The sequence below is a fragment of the Meleagris gallopavo genome, chromosome 1 (assembly GCF_000146605.3).
Source record: "Meleagris gallopavo isolate NT-WF06-2002-E0010 breed Aviagen turkey brand Nicholas breeding stock chromosome 1, Turkey_5.1, whole genome shotgun sequence".
NCBI lineage: Eukaryota > Metazoa > Chordata > Aves > Galliformes > Phasianidae > Meleagris > Meleagris gallopavo.
The window spans coordinates 145681704-145691819 of record NC_015011.2 but is presented as its reverse complement, the minus strand read 5'-3'; positions in this window follow the sequence as shown (position 1 = coordinate 145691819).

The window sequence follows — 10116 nt, the reverse complement described above, 5'->3', positions numbered from 1 at the left end:
TGTGAATAATTGAGAGTTATGAATTGCAGAATCAAACACTATAACTACAAAGTGGTTATTAAGCAGGTACGTTATTCAGTGTCACGTGCACGCTGGCGTAGGGGGGAGTAGCCCCTTCCTAGCCTGTGCACTAAAAGCAGATAAATATCCTTACTTATACAAGGAATACAAGCATATTCATAGTATTTCTAAGAGAAGGATTTGTTATTACAATTAATTCTGGGAATTTATTACAATATTCCATACTGATTCTATGCCCTGAACTCCACCCCTAATTAATATTTCTACACAGGTGTGGTGCCTCCTGGTTGATGTCTTGGTAGTTGTGCAGATGAATGCCACATGTCATCCTCGCAGTGTACTTCTTACCCCAGTGTAGTTTAAGAAAGTATTCCAGCTTCAACTGGTTCAGTTTCTAGGATACTTTCTAGGGTGTGGCTCCTTGGACCAATCAGCAGGATCCTTGGGTTACAGTTAAGGTACCCCATATCTTCTCCATTGTTCATATGTTCAACTATTTTTACAATTTTTAATAATATAATAAATTATCCCTTTATTCAGTTAGAATGAAATAACATTCAGAACCGGAATTTATGAACTTTGTTCCTACTGCCTTGGAATTAGAAGGGTAAAATTGAGATATATTTGTGAATTGAGATGATGACGTTTTTAACAGGTAAATCAAAAAGGTGTGTGTGCAAGTGGAGCAAAATAAGGAGTTGATTTGCTACTTCCTATCAGTGGGCACATGTTTAGCCATTTCCCAGAAAGTAGGGATTATCATATGTAATGGCAAATTGAGGTCAGTTCAGTGTCCCCTCCCATCTTGTGCACCCACAGCCTATTCACTGGTGCAATAGCATGCGAAATAGAAAAGACTTTCAGCTGTGTAAGAATTGCTCAGTAGTTCTGTTGCTGTTCAGTTTAACTGCTCAGCTAAAACACTGATGTATTACTAACACTGTTTTGATTACAATCCAAAACATAGAATTGCATGAGCTATTGTTAAAAATATTATCTCTATTCTAACCAAAATCAGTACAGTTCAGAGTCACTAGTAATTCAACACATACAGTTCAAGGAAATTGTTCTAAAGTGTCATATTTGTGTTATTATAACTGGAGTTGTAGTATAATTGATCAGAAGTACAAATTCAGAGTTGTTTTTAAAGGCAGTACTGACAGTACTGACCTAATGTTTGTCAACACGCACTGTACTGCAATCAAAGCTTCTTATTCCTGACAAAATTTATCTTTATGTAAAGTGAATTGGAAAATGCCTTTTCAGATGCACCTTACACAATTTACTTGCCAGTTACTTCATTATTTTCCAGAATACATAATAAGTATAATAATGACCATTTCAGAATAAGTCTTATTTCTATGATCTCAACAGGAGTTACATAAAATCTCTCTCCTCAAGAAAACAAAACAAAACAAAAACAGAATAACTTGCATCTTTATGCTTAAGGTTAAAATAACTCTTAAGAAGAATGATCTTGCCTGAAATCTTAAGATATATAAGAAGGTAAAATTGTTCATGATCTCTCTAGATGTGACCAAATCAAGCCTTTTCCTGAGATCATTTCTCCGTGTCATAACAGGTTGCTGTCAGATGCTTCTGTGTGATGTTCAGAAGTCATGTATTGGAGTTCCTTTTCTTTTACTTTCAGTGTTTCAAACTGTCACTGTGGTTTCACTTCAATAACATTGTTGGCAAGAGCTTTACTGTATTTTTTTCATCAATCATTTAATTCTATTGATTTGCAACTGGCAATTAACCCAATTTATTATGTCAGATACTTGAAAGCTGATTAGAATGGTGATTAGGTGTTTATTGGTGAGTTACTTTAATTGTTTTCATGCTTTAAATGAATTTGCATGTAAAGTAACTGGCAAAGCTATTAGAATACTGCACATTTTAGTAGTCTATTTTTTTTTTTTTTTAATTGCAGTGAGTTAGTGATAAACATTGCAAATCTTTATTAAGAATGACTATTTTCTAGTTTCTCTTAAATCATAGAATCATAGAATGGGCTGGGTTGAAAACCACCACAATGATCACCTAGTTTCAACCCCCCCTGCCACAGGCAGGGTTGCCAACCACTCGACAACGCTGTCAGAGTGACATCCAGCCTGGCCTTGAATGCCTCCAGGGATGGGGCATCCACTACCTCCTTGGGCAATCTGTTCCAGTGCGTCAACCACCCTCCGTGAAAAACTTCCTCCTAATATCGAACCTAAACCTCCCTGTCTCAGTTTAAGACCATTCCCCCTTGTCCTATCACTATCCACCCTCATAAACAGCCGTTCCCCTTACCGTTTATATGCTCCCTTCAAGTACTGGAAGGCCACAATGAGGTCTCCATGGAGCCTTCTCTTCTCCAAGCTAAACAATCCCAATTCCCTCAACCTTTCCTCATAGGAGAGGTGATCCAGCCGTCTGGCCATCTTAGTGGCCTAAAATTTAATTTTAAATTTAATTTTAAATTTTAATTTAAATCTATACAATTAGATGAAAATATACATAGATTTTATTTTTTTAAATTTTATTACTTTTATTGTGAGCAAAAATCATACATTCAGGAATTAATGTATTTGTTGAGGAAAAAAATATCTATTCCATGTTTTTCTAAAATTACTAGAAGGCAAGTCTTATGCAGAGCCATCACTATTTTCTGTGATTCAGAATATATGTTCATTTTGCATTGTCCCAACACATAACAACCTTCTATAACTATTGCGTAACCTCATTAAGACAAGTAATGTAGAAGAAGTGAATGCACTTAAAAACCATCTTCTAACTGCTTAGATTCAAAAAGATTTAGTCATTATAATAACTGTATAAAACTCACCCTTAGGCATTTTGAAAAGTACACGTAAAATCAACTATTAAGGATTCAGTCTTCATACTATAAGAATGTTGTACCTTTACTATGAGTTATTTCTTTAGTTTGATTTATACTTTTTATTAACTATTTCAGAGTGAGGTTTTGCTTGTTGGTGGGTATTCTGGTTGTTTTGTTTGTTTTGTTTTTTTTTTTGCTTCAGTTCTTTTTTCTCTGAGAAGTGCAGATCTACATACATAGATATTACAAATACAGAAAAAATACTCACCAAACAAAATTCTGAAAATGTTTAGTCTACGTCTACTGTTTCAGGCAAAAATAAGAAGTACTGCTGCACCTTTGGACCCTTAGAAAGACAAGTATTTTTATCTATCAGTTTAGTGCTTACACATGACAAAACCAGCCTCTGAGGAAATAGAATAGGAAAAAACATGTATAGATCTATAAACAGTTGACAATTGTTCTTCCCAGAGTGAAGTCATGGTCTTCTGGGCATGTGCCAGACTACAAATTTTGGCATTTGAAAAACTATCAGCTGCTATCCTTGAAAGCAGATTGTAGTACCTTGAAGAAGAAAATGAATAATCCTGGTATATATTTGTGTATCTTGTTTGGATAAAGATTATGGAGCAGTTTTTGCTTTACTTTTTTTTTTTTTTCCCACTCAGAAAACATTATTGTTTAAATATTAATGATAAATATTCCTTTTAGATCAAATACAAAGAATCAGTGTGCAATCGTCATTACATGGCTTTCCTTGGAAATCAAGGGAACTTACTTATGTTTCAATTCATAGCAACATGAAAAATGTTAGAAAAGAGCTCTTACTTGAGTAATTAAAGCTTCTATTAACAAAAGGTTATTAAAGCAAAATCCTGCCAGACAATGAGCTTCAGTTGCAAAGGCTCCCTCAACTTCTACCAAAGTCAAGTGAGTAGTTATACAATGATCTCAATCTAATTGCAGATACTCTTTTTTCTATGATAAGAACAGCAGAAGAAATAAAATCATTCATACCTCTGTTTGTCACTAGGGGAACTGGGAAGAATAAGGTTAACAGCATGATCAGTGTAACAACAGCATGCAAAGAAGGCTTAGTGACACAGAGATTGTTTTGTTATCAAAATGATCTGTATGTTTTAAATACTCAAGAATATTCAAACTGTCAATTTTCTGTAATTCATCTCACTATTGCATACTATCATTATATCTTCCTGGATAAAGAGAGGAGCATGAATTATGAAGCTTCTTGATTGTCTTATCAAGCACTCTTGTACCTTGATAATAGCTATTTGATGCTTTGACTTTTGGAAGAAATACCAGACAGATTTCCTCACCAAGTTTATAATTTGTTATAAGAAAGTTTATTTTACAAATATAAGTGTTTTGTTTGTTTGTTTTTTGTTTAAATTGTACTATAGTTGTTATATATTGAGAATTAAAAAAAAATGCATTTAGTATAAGTTACTTTCACAAGGCTGCAGTTAGTAGTTCAAAGTTCTTTGTAAAATGATCAATATTTGTGTAATGGTCTTGGCATCTAACGGCCAAAGTGAGCAATGAACACTATTACACAGCTTTCCAAATTCCTGAGAAGTGTTAGCTACAGTGCCCAAATTCAAGCTGTATTTCAAATTCTGTAAGATTTTAAGATAAATTGAACTCAATCCCTTTACATCAAAAGTGAAAAGAAAGCACACTGGAAGAAAGAGCCTGATAGAACTAAGAACACAAATACTATTTTTAACTCAATTTTGTACTGAAGGGAAAAAACCTAGTTGTGTCTGTTGAACTATTTCTTGCTAGGATTCCAAAATTGAAAAGCTCTTTACTGTAGAAATTTGTGTTGCCTGCAAAGCCAGATCTTTTTATTAACATTATTGCTATTATTTTGGTATTCTAGGCATCTACATGTGTCTTGAAAATTTGCAGTCATTGAAAATGGAGGGAGACAGAGAGAAAGAATGAAAAAATGTTCTACAAAAAAAAAAAAAAAAAAGAATGTTGAGCTATGAACTTGTCTTTACTTGGCTAGAGTGATTCTACAGCCCAGGGAAAAGTAACTACAGTTAAAGAATCACAGACTCACAGAATGATTAAGGTTGGAAGGGTTTTCTGGATGTCAACTGATCCACTTCCTCTGCTTAAGCAGATTACATAGGACTGTGTTTGGACAGCTTTTAAAGATCTACAAGGAAAGAGATTCTACAACCTGCCTAGGCCATCTATTCCAGTGCTCTGTCAGAAGCACAGTAAAGTGCTTCTAGTGTATAGACAAAACCTCCTGTGTTTCAGTTTGTGCCAATTGGCTCTTATCCTAGCACAAAAAACACCACTGAAAAGAGTCTGGTACTGTGTTTTGTGCACCTTACCTTCAGGTATTGATAAGATTCCCCCTGAGCTGCTTCTTCTCTAAGCTGAACAATCCCAACTCTCCCAGCTTCTCCTCTGAATGCTTCTCCATAGCACTGATGCTGCTTCAGAAAATAAAATGATCACTGAAATGAAGATCTAAGAAAAGGTTCTCAAAATAGGGTAAAGAAACAGATTCTTAACTTCTCTAACTCTGTGTTAGAACCATTTGTGCCTGAACCAATGTACAACGTGTATATGGTATTGACACATTTTCTTCAAAAGAATAGTAAAGTTTCAACATGAACAAGCCTTTTGCATGAGACTTCAATGGTATCAGAAGTGAATGAATGCATAGTTTGTTAATTTGAGTAATTTACTAATCCGTGCATACTAGATGACCACAGGTAGTCACGCAATGATGAATCAAGTGCATAAAGGCTTGATTTTCTCTAGTGTCCTAAAAAAATTTCTTATTGATATGTGAAAGGAAAGTTTTTAAGGCATTTAATAAGATATATTCCCAGATTTGTTTGCCTTTTTAAGAAGAGAAAGGATTATTTTGATCATTCATGTGATTCTGTTGAATTTTGAAAAGTGCTGATTTAAAAATGTCATAATGAAGAATTGCTGAGAACTTATTGGATTTTACTAAGCCAATGGAGAAAAAAAACAACCTTAAAGCAAAAATATCTGATCTCTAAGTTGTAGTTTACTAACTTCAACTTGCCCTTCTTTCAGTTTACTAGGTTAAAATGTTATTTAGATAGAATCAGAGACTGGTTAAGGTTGGAAGGGACCTCTGGAGACCATCTGGTCCAGGGACACCTAGAAGTTTTTGTTTTGTTATGTTATCATAGCATGGAAGGGTGATGTATTTCAGCAGTGGTAAGAGTGACAGTGGATCATCTCTGCTGGTGCAGATTGTTATGAGAGCAGCATGCAGATTCTTGTTCATCTCTGGCAAAAATGCATAGCTAATAGTCGTGGCCATGCTGAAAAACAGTATTTTGTAGCTCTTTTAAATAGCTCTATTGTGATTTTGCTCTATTAGATAGCATTATTGTGTTATATGTGCCTGTTCTAGTTTCCATTAAAATAAATAGAAGGCATTACTTCTGGAGCAACTTTCATAGATACGGTCCTAGACAGTTCTTTTTCACTCAGTGCAGCTCAGGCAAGCCAAAAGGCTGGACACCCACGAATGAGAAAATGGGTAAGTTTTGTGAAAAGAAATCTTGCTTTACTTTTCAGTTTTCTAACTATTAGAAGAAAATGTGATTTTCTTCTAATCATTTATTAACAACAATACAATGAATAAAATTCTTCACTACCTGTCTTATTATTGTTCTGATTCAGTTTCAAATACAGTGAATTTCTCTGTGGCTTCACTCTCTCATAAACGAAAAATTCAAAGGAATGAAATTTTCCAAGAACATCCACTTAATTACTTTTGGGATCTATTCCAACCACATCTTGTATTTTTCTCTGAAAAGTTCTAGCCTTGTTGATATGACAATTTCATTCAACTTAAAATTTATATTGTAAAGAAAAACTTACAGTGTGCTTACAACTGCTTGTTGCACCCTAAACAATTGTTCATTCTAAGACATAATTTTATAGCATTTATAAGGATTATGCTATACAGACTTGTGATACAATCATTAACATGTATATGGTCAGTACTGTTGTCAAAGGACACCATTCTAACAATAATAAAAAAAAAAAATCTGATGGTGAAGAGCAGAGGGCAGAAGGCCTGTACTTCCATAAGGCAGGAAATGGTTCTCCATTCTAAAAGAAAAGATAGGAGGCAGGCAACAAAGTGCTACCATATCAAATATGTCCTTTATTTTTGCTGATCAGGAAAGTGAAGTAAGACAATGAATCAAAGAACTGGCCAAATAATAGCTGATGACTCTTCAAAAGTATAAAATGCCTCTCCAAAACCTAGTTTATCATGTCATTCAAGAAGAAATCCAGATGTGTGATGATGAATGATAATAGCTGGCATCCCTTGTCATTGGTAGCATGCACGCATGATCCTGCCTGGATTACTTGGAAATACCAAACATAAGATTAAGAAAACTTCTTATATCCAGAAGAAATAAAAGGATCCTGTTCTGTTGAGTGTATTGAGATAATAAAATAGTCCAATATTGAAAGATGAAAGGGGCCCCATAAGTGAAAGTAAAAAAGGCAAGAAGGCTTCACAGTAACTGAGAATAAGGGGGGTGAAGGGGGATAGTTAGAGATAGTTTATAGAAGCAAGAACGTAGAGCTTGTTAGAAGAATAAGGGATGGCAGACACTGGGTTTGGGATAGTGAGGGGGATGAAGGCCATACCAATAAGGTTTGAGAACAACTCAGAGACATCTGGCAGGGAGGAGATTAGATGTCTGCAGGGCTCAAAGAAACCGGTTTGGGGGAATGCCCCCCGAAGGGTCAGAAGTTTACAGCAAGGTAGACAATTAAGCCTTCATGAGGAAGACAAGCACCAGGGCTTTTGTGCAATTGCCAATAAAACATACCTTCTCTATATCCTTACAGGCAATAGGGTTTGATTTCCGCACGTCAGTATCTTCTGAAATATACATAAATTCATTTTAATTTAAATAAATTAGTAATTTGAGATAAACGGCCAAATGTCATGCTGGCAGAAGACAGTTTTTATTCTAACATTGTAAAACAGCTCGTGCACAAGTCTGATGGTTATAGTCAGGAATTGATCTTGAGTCTCAGCAGGGAATTAGCCTCTGTTTTCATGAATCTGATGTGTTTTCAAGTAAGAGGAAGAATACTTGCTTGCCTTTTTCTTGGGTTGCAGAATAGAGTTTGATGGATTCATGCCCTGTCCTCCCATTCCATTCTTCCAATTTTCCTGGGATAAAGTAGAATTCAATAACTTTAAGTGTCTGTTTCACTTTTCTGGTGGAGAGAGAAAATAAAAAATGGTTTGGGACAAATGTTCTATTATTTATACATTAGATTTACTGACAAAACATGCTAAGTTAAATGGCAGGACAATCATATCCATTGCCTTTGGATATGTAATAGTGGTTCTCAGAAAAAGTGCTTTAAAAATTATTATTAATCAAGAAACTAAAGGTTACAACTGAAAATGAGGAAAGCATAAGCTTGTATAATTCTGGAACTTTTGATTTAAATTTAAATTTCTCACATTGGAAAACTCACATGAAAAATTCAAATGGTTTAATGCAACAGAGTTTTTATAAACAAACAAATAGGTTGCTTCTTCTATGAAATTACTACTAAAGTTGTATATTAACGTTTCATTCCTTCTGGATATAAGAAGCTTTATTAATCTTATGTTTGGTATTTCATATCAAATTGTAACAATATGGAGATAAGTTGTTAAGAGGATATCTGTTGTCATTTTCCAGCACCACAAGTAGATTCAAGTATCTGATTGCTGAGACTTTTTCTAAGATCTGTTTTATTTACTGTAAAATATATTAAAAAATAATTCACTCCAGTTGAGGATCTTCCTCAACAGTGAATTCTTAATTCCAAATGCATCTGACAGCTTGTAAACTTTTTCACTTGGGTAAGAGGTAAAATCACTGATTGGAGAATTCTGTGCAACAACAACAACAAAAAAAAATGGAACTCTAGAATCTTTTTCCTTTCCCCAAATACTAAATATTTAAATAAGCAGATTTTATCCAAGCCTAGAAATAAATATTTTTAAAAAGACTAAAACTACAGACTTAAATACAGACGTAAATATTCAGGGACCATAAAGTTACACATAACTTCTACTGCTGGTTACAAAAACTTTGTTCAGAACTTTGTTTCATCTATGGCTTTTTCTTATATAACTGTATTAGTGTTTGAACTTTCCACACACTTGACATTGTCAGCTGAACTGAAGTTTACTTTTGTCATTGGGAAAAAGAAGTAAGATGGAAATAGGGAGTATTAATTTGTCTACATATACTGTTCTTTCTGAGATTTAGGAGGAAAACCTGCAATTTCTACTAAAAGGTGGTTTGCTGATATCCAGCATCTCAGCAAATATACTAATAAATCTAACCTACCTAATACTATGCTCCTACTGAATAGTCTGTGCCAAAGTTATTACAGCTTTTACCCTTTGTAACAGTGGTGACACATAAAGCTCTTCACTGTAAGCGATTTTTGGTCTTTGTCTTGTCTGAAACTACAAGACCTGTTTTTGGGAGCATGCTAGTTTATATGAGTCAGTAGTACTAGATGAAGTTTAACCACTTAGAATGGTAAACAAGGGGGTTTCATTGGGGTTCCCTGGGGTTCATTTCATGAGGGTGGATAGTGATATGACAAGGGGGAATGGTCTTAAACTGAGATAGAGGAGATTTAGGTTCTATATTAGGAGGAAGTTTTTCACACAGAGGGTGGTGACACACTGGAACAGACTGCCCAAGGAGGTAGTGGATGCCCCATCCCTGGAGGCATTCAAGGCCAGGCTGGATGTGGCTCTGGCAGCCTGATCTAGTGGTTGGCAACCCTGCCTGTGGCAGGGGGTTTGAAACTCAACGATCATTGTGGTCCTTTTCAACCCAGGCCATTCTATGATTCTATTACTCTCTGACTTTATGATTGCCCAAGAATGTTCCATGAAAGAGATTAATTTAATACAGAATATGGAGTTGGATAAATAATTTACATAGCAACATCACTAACTTTTTGGAGACAAAAACTGTCAGATGAACTAATATTCATTCTATATATAAGGCAGCATATTTTCTATAGGAAAATGATCCACAAATTAAGAGATACTATAATATTGCTTGGTCTGAGAGATTATCCATGGCTTTTTCTACTATACTAACAGAAAGTAATATACTGTAATTGAAAAATAGTATTTAATGAAGAAGTCAAATGAATCTCTTTATCTCTGGAGCTAAAAATTC